This window comes from Rhinolophus sinicus, linkage group LG02 (assembly GCF_036562045.2).
Source record: "Rhinolophus sinicus isolate RSC01 linkage group LG02, ASM3656204v1, whole genome shotgun sequence".
NCBI classification, from domain to species: domain Eukaryota; kingdom Metazoa; phylum Chordata; class Mammalia; order Chiroptera; family Rhinolophidae; genus Rhinolophus; species Rhinolophus sinicus.
In genome coordinates, this window is record NC_133752.1 from 119,126,959 (window position 1) to 119,143,475 (window position 16,517).

At 37.7% G+C, this 16,517-nt stretch overlaps 1 long non-coding RNA gene across 1 annotated transcript in view; it reads left to right on the plus strand.

Annotated features, from left to right (window-relative positions):
- LOC109452865 (uncharacterized) overlaps positions 1 to 16,517 on the plus strand; it is an 89,376-nt gene that overhangs the window by 14,111 nt on the left and 58,748 nt on the right. The window contains exon 4 of the long non-coding RNA XR_012493893.1: positions 10,999 to 11,097. This is a non-coding gene — a long non-coding RNA (uncharacterized LOC109452865). The remainder of the gene's footprint in view (positions 1 to 10,998; positions 11,098 to 16,517) is intronic.

Consider the following 16,517-nt stretch of genomic DNA (forward strand, 5'->3'; position numbering starts at 1 on the left):
TTTAAAAAATAATAATAATCCTCCTGTTGTTCAATCTTTTTGCAAGTCCTTCTCTTGTCTTAACAAAAATGCCATCTCATATTTTCATGGCACTCAGTAGTTCCAAAGCCTTATATGGTTTTCATTTCATATCGCCCTTTTAAGTAAAAGAGGACAAATATAGGTTCTGCTCTCAGCTTTCCTCAGTCTCTTCTCCACATAAATGGCAGTGGGAAAACTGGACAGAGACACACACAAAAAAAATTGAAACTGGCCCACCTTCATACACCATATACAAGAATAAACTCAAAATGGATTAAAGACTTAAATGTAAGACCCAAAGCCATGAAACACCTAGAAGAAAACATTGGCCATAAATTGTCTGACATTGCTCTTAGTAATTTTTTTTCTGATGTATCTCCTTGGACAAGGCAAACAAAAGAAAAAAACAAAAAACAAATGGACTACGTCAAAATAAAAAGGTTTTGCACAGCAAAGTAAACTACTAACAAAATGAAAAAACAACCTACTGAATGGGAGAAGATATTCACCAATGATATATCTCACTCACTCTTATGATTTAACTTTTCACCTCTTATGGTTACTTCCCAAATTTATATTCCTAGATTTGATCCATCTCCTGTTATCAGAATCACCTTAGAATTTCTTAAATATGCAGATCTCTGGCACCTCTTGAGACCAAATTAATCAAACTGCTCAAGGATAGAGCCTGGGTGTATTTTTAAAATTCCACAGGAGTTTAAATGTGTACTTCTCGTTTAAAAAGAAACAAAGGAACAAAAACTTATTTTGAGAGTCTTAATCATATGACGTACTTTTTTTGCTTAGTTTGTCATCTGCCGTGTAAAGACACAGAATGGCTTATTTATCTTTTTATACTTTTTTATAACTAGTTATCAACTCTAATGTCCATTGACATGCAACATGGATCCCATTTTAACCAACAAGACAAATATGCTGTAAACTTAAAGATGTATCCTCATTTGCTTATTCTACTCTCTTGCCTTCCTCGTGTACTACCCAGTGCATTACATTTGGGGTTATTCTTCTGCCACACCACTGATATTGTCCTTACAGTGGTCAAAAATAGCCCTTCAATTGCTAAATACAAGAGATCACAGTACTCATGTTTTGTGATCTCTCTCCAGCTTTTGACACTGATAACCATTCCTTGTTCTTGAAATGCTGCTAATTGATGTCCACCGGAATGTCCCACAAAACTGCTAAATCGTACCCAAAACTGAGCTCATCCATATGGTTACAAATATGCACTTCCTGCTTTGTCCTCTCTCTGTCTGCATAGTATCACCACCCACCTGGTCGCCAAAACAAAAACCTGAAAAACAACCTTAATTCACCCTGTTGTTTATTCCATCCACCTTATACAATTAATTACAAATACTTATCCACACTCTGAAAACATTCTAAAAACTCAAAGATTTTTCCTAACTTACTTGGCAGCAAAATCTGCTCTGAAGTGACTGAAGGTTATTAATGCCCCTCATTTGTATGTTTTACTATGGAAATATTGATATCTTGATTACTTCCCAGATCTCCCTGAGAGTATTATGTGATGTATTTTATATACACATATTACCTTTCTAGAAATATCCAAAAAATTCTTAAATCATAAAAAGTGTGGTCTCAGTAAATCCTAGGGATTGTGAATTTGTGCTTCCTATGTAGCTCTCAAGCTCTTATAATTCTCTTCATCCCCCTTAGATGAGGCAACTGTTATCTCTTGCTGAATTCTAGTAAAAACTCCCCGACTGCTCCCCCTGTCCTTACTCTTGCCTCTTTGGATCCATTTTCCACCTGTAGCCAGAATAATCATTCCTCAAAAAAAAAAAAAAAAGCTAATCTTCCCTCCTACTGAAACCCTTTGATATATTTTGCTTCTAGCATAAAGTCCAAATTTGGAACATACCAAGAATTCCCCAGGTGATCTGACCCCTGCCTAACTCTCCAGCCTTTTTTCCGTCACTTTCTACCCCCCATTCAGCCATTCCAACCACTTCTAGTTCCTCCATATCCCTGCTGTCTTTCATGCTTGGTCTTGGAGTTGGACTCAGTAACTGCTATCTGAATGTAAAAGAAAAGTCTAACTTATTTTCTTGGCTAGTCACAGAGACCTGATAGGTATTTTCTCTGAGCGGATTCCTATTATTTCTTAATTCTTCTCCTTTTGGTATGAGGAATGGGAAGGAGAGGCAGCAATGCATGTAAGTAACAACATTAGTTAATACAAATAATGGTATGGATAGGGTCAGCCTAAAGGTTATGACCAAACACAAATGTTTTATTGTCTTAATGACATTTTAAATGTTATTTCCTGGCATTTGAGCCACTCTCTACTAGTTGGTTCTCTAGCTAGCATTTAACATCCACAGTACCTGTAACTTTAGTTGACATTAAACCTACCACACACATAACACTTTATATACATTGTATAGATTATTTCTAATCCTTGTAATAAACAATAGGTGGGTATTATTATCTCAGCCTTAAGAATAAGGAAACTGAGGCTCATAGAGTTTGACTGAGTTTCCTTAACATCACAGATTCAACAAATGGCAGAAATGGGATTAGAAACCAATCCTCTTCATCTACAAACCTTTCTCTACTTCCCAACACTGTCTTGCAGCTCAGTGAGAGCTGCTCCTACTGCTAGGCAAGTGATGAATCATGAGTTACAGGGAAGGGAAACTAGTTAGAAAAGTACATGGGAGCGATAGAGTAAACAGGAAGGGAGGAAGAAAAAAAGCATAGAACTTACAAACTCCTTAATTATAAAGCTATCTGGCTAGATTGTAAATTCTGTCAAGGAAGGGTCCAATTCTTTTACTTCTTTATCTCTCACACTGCCTGGGATAGGTCTGGGAACAGAATGGAAATTTAATGAATACTTATGAATTGACCACTTACTAATAAGATGTTGACTGAGTATCACCAACATTAATCACCTCCTGCTTTTCCCCACCCTTAAGACAGAGTGTCGTGGAGGTCAGGGCAAGGTGTGGCAAGGTAGGCACTGTGAGGCTTGCCAATCGAAGGCATTTTAATGCCTATAAAGATCTCTTCATTAAACTCTCTGACCTAAGATAATATTTGAAAAAGTGCTGATTGACAATAAGCCAAAGTCCTGTGTTTGACTCTCAGGGAATCGAGCTGATGAGAAACAAGTTGGATTTCTATCAATGAACTGTTTAGATACTGGTTGTTATAGTCACAAATATTTATTAAACACTCATTATAACCAAGGCAATGGGTAGGCCCTATGCACAGAAACCTCCAAACACCCAAATGTATCCAGTTGGAATAAATATGCCCTAAAATGACATTTTTTGTTTGCCTAAAAAATTCAAACAAAGACCTTATATGAAGATGGGGAGGGGGAACCCATTTTGATTATTGCAACAATTATTTCAGTCTTGACTAAACACTTTCAAAGAAGCATTATAAAATGCTCACTCTCCTGTAGAGATGGTAGTGTGTCTGAATTCTGGGTTTTGGTGGGAAAGCTGCTATGGTCTATCTCTGTGAGGAAAAGCCTTCTGCTCCTTCAGAAAGCCTCAAAGAAGATAGAAGATCTCTGTCCCAAGTATGTTCATGTGCACCTGTGTGGATTGATTTTTAGAGGATGAAGAACAAGATGAGTCCCAGAAAAATTCAAAACTAAAGAAGTCATATGAAAAAGAGAAAACGGTGAAATTTGGAAGAGAAGTTAGAAGGGGGTTAAGGTGTTATGTTAAGCTGTGTCTATGATGGGCTTACACCAGAATTTTGACAGGGCTATGGAACCAGAAAGAAGTCCCCATTTCCCAGTGGTCAGTGGAAATTAGAGTACTTTATACCTTAGCCAAGGAACAAAGGCAGGATCCAAAGAGAAGTCATCATAAATGCTTAGAGGTAGAAGATAGGTTACAGACAACAGGTCCAGTGGTTCCTAAATTCTGTTACCTTCAAAAAACACGTGAGAAGCTTTCTAAACATTGGAAACTTTGGCCCCACACGACATAACTGGATTTTCCAATAGGAAGGTGCAAGGAATCTGCTCTATCAAGAAAATAAAAGTGAATTGACAAATGATGACAAACGTCAAATAAAGAGTATTTCTTTTCCATAAAGTAAAGCTTTTCAGACAAAGAATTCCAGTACAGGTTGGAGAAGGAGATGGGTATAAACAGAGATTATAACCTCACAAATATACTCCTATTACACAGTCAGAAGTAACAATGCATAGGCTTAAACCATCAGATGAGAAGTCCAAAGTCTTTTCTTTATTCTTAGGTACCTGAACTAGGGCAGTCACATGACTACTGGCTAATACCTTAAATAAACTAAACAGAAACACCATGCCTGAAACATAGGTGTGATCAGTCTGTGCCTCGGTTTTCTCATCTATAATATGGGAGCACTCGCACGAATCCCCTAAAAACTAATTTTCTCACTCAAAAAGTGGAATCAAAGCAACTTCTTTTTCCTCTTAGTGAGTTAGCTTTTACATAGAAACATTGGTTCGTAGAAATGTAATGAAAACAAGTAAGTTTGTCCTGTCTTCCAGAAATCCTGTGGGGAAGAAAGTGAAGGATTTCTGTTCAAAGAGAAGATCTGTGTTACATGTTCTCACTATTTCTGACTTAATTCATTGTACACCGAAATGGGGGAAGGATGGATGTTATGGGTTGAATTGTGTCCCCAAAAAGATGTGCTGAAGTCCTCTGTCTCCTAATACCTGTGAATGTGACCTTATTTGTAAATAAGTTCTTTGATTTATTCAAGTTACGATGAGGTCAGTAAGGTAGATCATAACCCAGTATGACTGGTGTCCTTATAAGAAGAAATGTGGACACAGACACACACAGAGAATATCATGCAAAGACACAGGCACAGAGGAAAATGTCATCTGATGACAGGCAGAGATTGGAGCACCGCAGCTGCAAACCTAGGGACGCCAAGGATTGGTGGCCTCCCCAGAAGCTAGGAAGAGGCAAGGACCACATTCTACCCAGACTCTCAGAGGAAGTATGGCCCTGCTGACACCTCCAGTCCAGACTTTTAGCATCCCGACCTACGAGACAAAGTTCTATTGTTTTGAGCCGCCTGGTTTGTTGCACTTTTTGTGGCAGCGCAAGGAAATGAACACAGAGAAGTCCTCTAAATCCTCACCAAAACCAAGTCCCTTTTGTCCTATCAGAGGAGAGAGAGGCCTTCCATCTGTGTGTCTCGCTAGGCGCAAGAGCAGTGACACAGCTCAGGGGCACATCCTTCTGATGCCCAGAGGAATATCCACCCACCCTCCCCTGAGCATGGTCCCCACACCTGGAGTGGCATCAGAGGAGGGGGGCCAGGCATTTCAAAGGTGAGCTAGCTGGCAGAGAAAACCCTTCAATATTTTAAAAGCAATATAAAACACAGGGTTCAGTGCCGTAACACCCATTCATTTCTGGCATAGTATGAGTAACCTAAAACCCAAAGTGCAGATTCCCATCCAAGCGTCATCAGCCTTATACTGAAGGCCTATAAGCTTCACACACTTTATGGGACAGGTTGGTGACTATAAGAGGATTCCAAAGTATAATGAGGTTGGGAAGACCAGGGCCTCCCAGAGGAAATTGTTCCCAAAATACTGCCTGGCACTGTTGTTGCAAAGATGAAATAGTAAAATGGTGGTTTTGTAAGCCAAAAACATGACCCCCAATGTGAGGATTGTTGCTGGTTTCTTACCAACATAATTGTGCCAAATAAAAAGAAGAAAGGTTTGTTATTCTCCTTAATTCATTAGGTGGAAATTAAATAACAGGGCTAAGAAAAAAACAATGTGTGTTCTCACAATCAGGTATACAGATGGAGTGTGTGAAGAAGGCTCCCCATTAGCTTGCCGTCTGCCCAGAGAACCAGGCCTCCGATGGACATCCCCTGTAGGTTCATTGGGGACGGCTGCTTGTTTAAAGAGTCTAGCAATTCTTCTGAGGAACTGACTAGCCAAATCTACTCCGTGTGATTATGAGTGAAAATGCAGAGCCTAAATCTTCTCTAAGAATGATAACAACAAAGCAAGTTTTGAAGGTGAGAGGAAGGAAATCTGAATTCTGCCCAGCGGTTGCTGCTGCCATGTAATACTGTCAAGAACATTAAATTGTCTCATCCAAACTGCTTTTTAAGTTATCCATCACACAGAGGCGAGCTCGGTACTCGTTATAGTGTAGTTTCTGTTCTAGCTAGCGAGTTGAACGATTCTCAGCACTCTAGGCTTGTGGTCTGTTTTACCGTCCCTGTAGGATTGTCTGACTAAGTGAGGCAGCCTATGAACTCAGGCATGAAAAGAAGATTTTATTTTTAGTCGTTGCCTTTGGCAAAAGTTCTCTGCCTAAACGGAGGGAATTTATTCTTGAAAAACCGGAGTTTTCTTTTATGCCACATAAAGAAATAAAAATAGCAAAGGCCTCATAAATTATCATTCCTCAGTGTCAGAATGTCTAGATGTGGAGCCGCTCATTAGGGGAGGGCTGTCACCAAGTGACTCTGCAGGCAAGAGTCCCTGCCTGTTTCCTAACACTAAAATGACAACTGGGAACAGACGAGCAGAGCTTTGGGCAAAACATACATTTTTTTTCCATGAGCAGGTACATGTTTTAGATGACATAGACTTCCTCAGCATTACCATATAGCTCCCTTCCACCAGCAACATTCTCAATGTCAAAATGTAATCGTACGCCTCTTGTACCATTCCGATAGGATGTCAGAATCAAGTGAGTTCCACATGTGTACGCGGTAGGGCAGCTTTCTTCTCACTCCCCTGAGCCACCTTGCCAGTGAGACCGCTGAAAAAGGCTCAGAATGGGTCAGGACTGGTAATTTGGCCACAGCTGTCCTATCTCCAAAGTCTAACCTAATTGACCTACAGCAGGAGAAATTCAAAGAGCTCAACTCAATGGACCTCAGCATCCCCACTGTTGCCGTTACTCTGATCCTAACGGTTCCCTAGCATGCTAAGCTGAATTCTAAAATGCTCTCCCCACCCCCGTAAAATTTTCCTCTCTGTTCCCCACGACTGTGAATATGATGAGATACCATGTCCCCAATTATGTCACTTTAATAGGGTAGTTTGTAATGCAATTAAGGTGACTTAATTGCAATTAAAAGTTACCTTTGCAATAGGAATAATGTTCATATTGGCCTATTCTAATCACATGAACCCATTCAAGCAGAGTTTTAGCCAACTGTTTGCTGAAGAAGCCAGAAAGATTCAAAGGGTGAGAGAGATTTGATGAAAAGGAAGGTTTCCATTGCTAAGTGGAGAGGCCAGAGGCCAGGACCTGAGAGCAGCCTCTAGAAGCTGAGAGTAGTTCCCAGGCAACAGACAGAAAGGAAACCAGGCCCTCAGCCCTACAACCACAAGGAACTGAGGCCTGCCAACACCTCGAATGGCCCTGGAAGCAGATTCTTCCCCAGAGCATCCAGATAAGAGCCCACCCTGATCACCACCTTAGTTTAGGCCTTGTGAGGTGCTCAGCAGAGGTCCCAGTAGAGCCCACCGAGACTTCTCACCTACAGAACTGGGAGCTGATCAGTTGCGTATTATTTCAAGCTGCTAAGTTTATGGTGATTCATTACTCAGCAATAGAAAACCAGTATACCCTGTGCTTGTGGCCTGCCCGGTAACCCAGTTCCTCTAAGACTAGGGCCTTACCTTCCTTTTACCAGATCCTCCTGCCTCTAACCAGAATTCCCAGCCCTGGGACTGGGTCCCTGCTGCCAGATTCCCCTGGTCTTGTGGGATTAAGGGCCTGCCTGAAATCCCTGTTCTCTGACATACATATTCTGGGCTCCCCTGCCTCCTCATATCAAATACATACCCACCTCCAATGCCTATTATTCACATAATTTAGGGAAAGAGTGTAGACTTTGAAAGTAGTCAGGATTTTGGATTTCATACCACTTACTAATTACGTGCTATTAGGAGTCATGAAATCTCCAGGGGCTTATGTTTCACATTTTAAAATGGAGGTAAAACCATTTACTTTGTAAGAATTTGTAAGGACTGATCATAATGTATGTAAACTATACAGCAGCTTATTATCATTATTACTTTTCATATCAATCCACACAACTAAATAGTGCATTCTTCCTGCTGAAATGCGCTCCTCCCAGAGCTTTCAGCTGGAATTGTCCCTCTAATTTCTGCTTTGGTCTAGTTCCTAGTTCCCACCACTCCCAGTTAACAATACCATGTTAACCTCACCATGGTCCATTTCCCAATGCAATACACACTCATTCATTCATTCATTCATTTATTCATTCATCAGGGGCCTTCCTGATGAACATAAACTAAGATCTCAGAGTTTATGTTCTAGTGTGATCTTTGCATATTAGAGTCATTCCATAAGATGTGTGAATGCATTGCAATTTTGAAGTTACCTCAAGATCTAGAGAGTCGTGATAACATTACCTGGAAAAATGTATGGAAATATGATCAACACTAGTTTTGCATCAAAGAACTGCAAACATTGCCTCTCATGTTTGATAGCTAAGATTTAATATTTCTTCTGCAAGAGAAAAGAACAAAGGTAGTAACTTTTATGTGGTAATGAAATACTCACGTTATACTTAAGAGAGTGAATGAAAGAAAAATCTCTTCGTTTCAGAGATTTGGATAATGAATCTACAAAGAGAAAGCAAAGCTGTGGCTGAGGCTGGGAGTACTGTAGAAGTACGGGAACAATTTGCTGATTCCATTTCAGTCTAGCCTCTGCCTTCTGATTTTAAAACAAAATATCCTTTTAAGCTCCCACTGGAAGCAAGCCCCAACTCTCCCTGGAGGCCATCTTGTAACCCAGAAGAGCTCATTCCAGAGAATCACTGAATTTATCTCAATGGCAGTTTATCACCATGGGTGTCAAGACGGAACAGCATAACTGCATAAAAAGCCTGTCTGTCTTGAGCCCATCCAACTTGATGGGTTTTGTAAGGGAGAGTCCTTCACTGAAGTGTTGGCCCGACATCATCAATATCACCGTTTACAGCTTGTGCTGCCAAGAAGTAAATAAAAAATTAGGCTAAAAGGAAAACAGAGTCTTCATTGAGGTGCCTCCTATTTACCAGTAATCTCACTGAGTGTTTTTTTGGGTTGGCAAAACTGAGCTCTCCATATTTATACTGGTAACATTTTCCAGTCATTTCTACCAAAGGTATCTGAGCACCTTGTGTTGTGAAATTCAGAGAAATGGAAAACATTAAAACAAATAAGCCTTGTCTCCCAGTTCAGCCTGCTGGAAAAGAAATTCTACCTTTCCAAGGGCATCAGCCTAAATGAGGCCTCAGTTCTTAAATTCCTTAATCAGTTGCCTTAGAAACCTGGAGAATGTGGTGAGCACCTCCAGTCAGCAGGGTAATAAATACCGTGATAGGTTTAATCACCTGTTACTGGCCAAACACACTTGAGTGAAGGTGAAATTGGTATAACTTACTGTGATTGATGTTCTGCATTTTGCATATCTTTTGACACTTAAATAAAACGTCTATCTCCTACATCAGGAGGAAGAAGGAAGGAATGTTAGGTACGCTGGGATAAGGAATTCTTGTTTATCAGTCATTAGTGATTTATCTCAGCTAGAAAGCACTGAAAAATAAGTGGAATTCAATCCTGTTCAACAAAGTATTTATTCAATTCCTACTACGTGCGAGGAATGTAGTTGTCATGCAGGGTCTCTGGTCCAGTTCCCCTCAAAAGAATGCAGGATATGGTGAGGCCAAAAAGGAACACCCATGGTGCCATGGATAGGGGTTCATACCACTATAGTCTCGCTGGCAGGTGGGTTAGAGACACAGGAAGCAGGAGCCACAATCTGCCATGCTTTCTCTGCCAACCAATCAACTCCTTGCTAAATGCAATCGCGCTTGCTAGCTCAGCCACGGCAGTTAGTTATATCAGTGGCCAATGGCTAACTGATTACAGCTGATGGCCAACTAGTCACAGCCGACGGCCATCTACTACCCGAGCCAGCACCTTTCCATGTGAGGCCAAGAGCCTGGAAACTGCTCTCTGGGACTCTGTCCCCACAGTAGTAGTGAAAAACACTAATAAATTATACTCACTCTCATTCCTGGAGAGCAACAGGAAATTTACCAACTAAAATATGATACACCATAATCTAAATATTAAAACGGTGAGGGAAAAACCATCCATCATGTATTTATTTAATTTTACCAGAGGAAGACTGAGTTTATAGGTAAACTAAGGAATCATCACATTTTAAAATAAAATCTTTGAGACCTCCTAAACATTTATCATCCATTCAGAGTTATATAACTAAAAGTAAAGATCATAGTTTGGGGTTCTGAAATCAGTCTAATTCCATCTGCCGAGGAAATCAGATTTAACTCTTTTTTTTTTTTTTAATTAAAGTTTATTGGGATGATATTTAACTCTTAAACAGCATCAATAAATGGAAGTTTCTGGTAATTTTCTAAATTCTCTTCTGTGTGCCCCTCACTGTAGTCTTAGTCCCACCCTATTTGTGCCAAGATAATAATACCTTCTTCTAACAGGGCATTTAATTCTTAGAAGTTGTTTGTTTGCTGTTTCTTTTTTGGGTTTTTTTTTTTTTTCTCTTGTCTCTCATGTTCTTGCTCAAAGTTAATTCTTAATATATTACATCTTTTTTTTTCCTTATCCTTCTTTCCTCCCCTCTTTTCTTTCTCCTTCTCTCTGCCTCCCACCTAGATAACAAATGTTAAACATCTAGCTTCCTATTTCTCCAGGTTCATATCTTGTACACATACAGTGTGTGGCAGGGGGAATCATTGTTTTACCAAAGTGGTATTTTGTACGCAATAATTACACCTTGCTTTTCTCACTTTACAATGCATAATAGCCTTTCGAGTTAGGTAATGTAGGTCTAACTTACTCTTTTAGTAGATTTCTAATATTTCGTGCTTTCAATATACCACAGTTTATTCACCCATTCTTCTATTAATGGTTACTTTGTTTTTCAGCAGTGTGCCTCTACAAACAGAGCTGCCATAAACATCCTTATGGACTAGCATTTCATTCTATGGCAGAGAATCACAGGGATGGAACCTCTGAGTCAAACCGTATGTATATTTTTTACTTTAAAAATTATTACCAGATTGCTTCCTGAAAAGTGCATTCTACCAACTGTGCATGAGAATATCCTTTTCTGAAATTCCCATCTACAGTAGGTATAACCTTCCTTTACAAGTTTTCAAGCTGATGTGTAAAATGACTTATTTCATTTTTATTTTCACTTTTATTTCCTTGACTAGTAAAACTTTCAGTATCTTTTTATTTGTTTATTGCCCATCTGGACTTGTTCCTCTATGAATTTCTATTCACATCCTTTGTCTGTTTTCCTTTGGGGTCTTTGCCTTATGGTTACCAACGTGCAAAGTCTCATTTTATATTATAGATAATAGCACTTTAACTGTCATTTGTAATTTTTTCCAACTATTCACTTTTATATATTGCCTGCTACATTTTCTTGTATTTTTTCTTTTTTTTTTTTCTAGATGTTGTTATTTAATCTCTCTGGAATTTATATCGTGAAAGATAAGGGTTAAATTTTATTTTCTTTTAAATGGAGAGCCAGTTTTACCAGCACCACTTATGAACTAAACCATCCTTTTCCCATTGAATTAAAATATGATATCTCTTTTTCTACCCCTGATTAGTGTGTCAGTTTCTGTGCAAGTACCTCCCTCTTTGGATTGTTGTAGCTTTATAGAATATTTTATTATCTTTTATGTTTCATCCACTCTCACTATTCTTGTTTTCTTAATTTTATTGGTTAATCAAAAGATTTAGTCTTCAATACTAGTCTAAATATTTATTCTTCATTATGAATTTGTAAATCATCCTGTCAAATCCTCCCCCCAAATTTCCTCTGGCTTTTAATTGGCATTTGTACTGAATTTATATATTAATTTTGAGAGCATGAATTTATATATTAATTTTGTATGGGTGTATGATCATTTTTGTAGGTATTCCAGGGACACTTAAAAAAATTATACCACCTATTTGAAGGATTTAAGATTCTATATTGGGTTATTCATAAATTTTGTTGATTACATTCTTCATTTTTTCCTATGTCATTACTTTTGTTTTCTTCACTTGATCTAATTTTAAATATGTATATTGAAATCTCCCACTTATTTGCTTTATAGGTTTTATTTTATATATTTAGTAGTTATTCTGTTTGATGCTGTCAGGTAAAAAAAGTAAAAGGAGGGGGGAATTGAATAAAAATATATTTCCTGGTTTAGGAGATTTCAAAGTAGGTCCAACCCACTGTTTGACCATTATCCAGAGCTTATATTAACCCACAGAAAATATTCTACTGACTACTGTGAGTTCAGCAAATATGTCCCCTTCTATTGGAGCAATATAGTTTGACAAGAATTTCCTTATCTGTCTAATTATTTTACCATTGCCTATGCTGCTGGGGAGGCAGTGTGCTTAAAGGTTAAGACTATGGTCTCTTGAGTCAGACTGGCTTCTCAAATTTGGTTCTGTCACTTAAATTATTGAACTTTGTTCAGCTCTGTTTTCGTGCCTGATAAATGGGAGATCATACAGCCTACCTCACGGCATTGGTGTGACAATCCAGTGAGGAATCCATGTGAAACTCAGAGTCAGCCATAAAGCATACACTCAGTAAAAATGACCTTACTAAGTTCTTAAAGCTCCCCTAAGATTACGTATGGAAACATGCCTTCAAGGAGCATAAAATGATATACAATTGTGCATCAGCAATATTAAAGTAGACAAAGCAATGCCAGTGCTCCACAAATATAATTGTTACACATAATTTTAGAGAATCAAATTATATGAAATTATACGTAAAGCAATACCAAAAACTAAGTGCAGATATTTTAAGAACTGTGCTCCATCCCACAGTCAGTTTTTCAAGGGCTGTGCTCCATTCCACAGCAATAGATCCATAGTGCCAAGAATAGAGCGAGGCACACTGCAGATTAAAGCAGAATGGTTTTTGATTCCCTATGATTAGGTACTGTTCTCAATCAATTCTTGCTGAATTAAATAGAATAAAGATTCTAATTTATTATCTCATGTATCTTTGCTACCAAATGGATGCCTTGGAAATGTCTTATAAAAATACTTTTTAAAATATCACTGGAGTAATATCAGTCAAGGTTCATCATTTAGAAGCTCAAAACAAACCAACAACAACAAGAAAAAAAACACTAAATCAAAAATCATGAAACCTGACAAACTTTAGAAATTTCCTAATATAGAGACTATACTTAAATTTTTTAAATTGTAGGATATTTCTGTTTTCTTGGCACTTTGAATCCCTATGAATCAGTAACTTTCGTAGCATTATGCATAGTGGTCTAAGACAATTTTTTTTTTAAAGTGTTACATCTCCTGACTTGAATTAAGTTTAAATCTAGCTTCAGATTCCTGGCACACACTTAAAAACTTATCAACCAACATATAAAGAGTATAATCTAATATAATGCAAATGGAATACCTGGGCACTGAGGGGAAGAAAATTGAAGAAGCTATTAATAGAGATAAAATTCACCACTGTCATCTGAACTCCCTAGCAGAAGTAATTCTAAAACTAGAAGTCTTAAAAATCACTGGAATTTGTTAAAGTACAGATTTCAAGCCCTACCTCCAAAGATTCTGATTTAATAGGCCTATGATGGGACCCAAGAATCAGGATTTTTATTAGATTCATAATCAGAGGAAGGACCCAATGTCTCCTTTTCTTTCCCTAGAAAGTGAAACACAAAATAATGCTGGACATGCAAAGATATGGCCTGCCCTATTTCACTTTAATCTCACCAGATAAATAGGGAGGACGTGAGACAATCTATGAAGACTCTTTTAGCTCTATGAGGCATGTGTTTGTAAAAAGACAGGCCATGTACATCACACAAACATATTTAAAATGTATCAAAGATCAGCAGTTTCTAAATTTTCTACCTCTGTTTACCATGGATAAGTCTTTATTTATAGTGTGGTAATGTAATAACATTACTAATACCATTAAAATTTGTGTCATCATCACAGATTAAACATCTACCAGAAAACCAGAAAATATTTGCAAACAGTATGATATTGAAAGTCATTGTAATTCATATAGAGAAAGCATTTATAAATCAATAAGGAAAAGCATTAATACTTTAATAGAGATGGAAAAGAATATAAGACAATTTACAGTACAAGAAATATAACTGGCTCGAAAAACCTATGGAAAACATTCAACTTCACTAATATTGAAAGAAACACAAGTTAAAGCAACAAGGATTTCAATTAGGAAATAATTTTTTCAGTGATAAGAACTCTGTTAAAGAAGAGTAGTATGAAAAAATGGACACTCATGCAGTCCTGGCATTGGTATTTAAAATTTTCTAAAAAATATTTGGTAATACATGTTAAGAAACTTTAAAAATTCAGACCGTTTTAGTTAGTAATTCTTGTCTAAGAGAAAATGCTAAGGAAATAGTAAGAAATTCAAATAAGACTTCTTTCTAAAAATGCTCATTATAGAATGATTATAAGAACAATAAGTTAGAAACAATCTAACTTATCGAGAAGGTAAGTGTAAAAATTATGGGCATTTCATATTGTGGAACTCGTATATAGCCATTAAGGTTATGTTTATTTTTGAAGAACATTAAATAATATGAGAAAATGTTCCATATAAAACATTAGGCAGGGGAAGAAGGTTAAAATTACATATTTGGCAAATATTCCAAACACTTTTTTTGCACATATCTATGTGTGTATATAACAGGAAAAAAATTGCATCAAAATCTTGTCTTGTTTCTCAATATGGAATTATGGGTAATTTCAATTTTTCTCCTTATAATTTTGTATACCTCTTAAATAATCTAAAATGCGTGTGTGTTTCTTTCATATTAAGGGCTTAAAAAATTAATACCATAACATATTTAAGGTTAGTAGGACAGAATCTCTTCCTCAAATAAATTAAACACTTTTATTTCCAACCAAAAGCAATTGTTCACATGTATAAATAACTGGAATAAGGACTAAATCAAGTAAAGTTCCTATATCCTTAATAGGAGTGGTGTAATCAGTGTGAAGGCTCCCATGCACCGTCAACATTGACATATTCAGGAGAACCTCAAGCCACAATTCTTCAAAGCTAACTTGTCTCTCTTAAGAACTGAGGAAGAATCGGTATATGAAAGTTGGAGGTCACCCAAATAGAGAATGAAGTGACAAGTTGATTCACAAAATTGCCTTTTATGGCCTAGATTGACCCTAAAAGAGGTCTCCCAGGTCTTCCGTCCTCCCCCGGAGGCTGAGACAATAAATATCCCTGTGATACTTAAAAGACTCTTTGAGAGATTAAGAATTTGATAGAGCCTTAGAACTTGCAAGCAAGGAAGATATGGAAAGTGTCCACTGGTTCCTAAATCCAGCTATGCATTGCAATCACCCATGGGCCTTGTCAACTATCCAGAGTCAGAAGACTGAGGTTAAGGTTCAAGAACGAGTATTTCAAACATACGTCCCAGAGTATTCTAATGAAGTCCAAGTCCAGGGACCAGCATCTGAGAATCAGTGATCTAATACCAACAAGACAATTAAAGCCCACGAGGTAAAGATCAATTACTTAATTTAATAAGTAACAAAGCAAGAAAAGCCTTTGGATGCCTTGCCATGTATGACCTAAAAAATAACAGAAAGGAAGGGTAGCAGGGAGAAATATTCTGTCTTCAACGTGAACTGTACTTAGCTGGAGAGGACGAGGAGAAGGAGCCAGAGGATGGCAGGAGGAAAACTGTGTTGAGTGGTGCTCTGCCAAGTGCTTTATATGGGTAGGTATCTACCTAGAAATTGCCAGGAACTTGCATGTCTCTTACAAAAATCCTGAATATCAGAATGTTTTTTTTATGGTAACTTAGATAATTCAGAACCCAGCTCAAAACAAAATAGCCACCTATGGTGAGCCTTTTTACCAGTTCATATTTTTACATTGTCTTTTTTAAAGATCAAAGCACCCCAAATCACCAAAACCTGTATTTTCTGTGTGACATTACAGCCATTCAAACAAAGCTAACATTGACTCTTCACCTAGCTCTTTTATCCTGGGATAGTTTCGCTAGCTGAAGCGCTACAATGGGGATTTATTAGGAGAAGAAATCATACAGCAATGCCATATGAACTTTCATATCTCCAAGGAAAGGGATACGTTTTTACTAGGCACCTACTATATGACAAGCACATTTCGTTAGTCTGCACAAACCCCGTTATGTAGTCATTATTTCTCATCTTACAGATCAAGAAATAAAAAGAATGCAAATCAGATTAAATCTTTTATTCAAGGTCACAAAACCAGAAAGTGGCTAAGTGGGAATTGGAATACAGGACTAACTTGTAAGCTCAGGTTTTTCTGTTACTACATCCCCATAGTACCTCCTTTGTAAAGAGAAATGTCTTTGTCAGTAAAGGATGTTTGAATGAAAGGGCCAAAAAAGACATGTTACTCTAT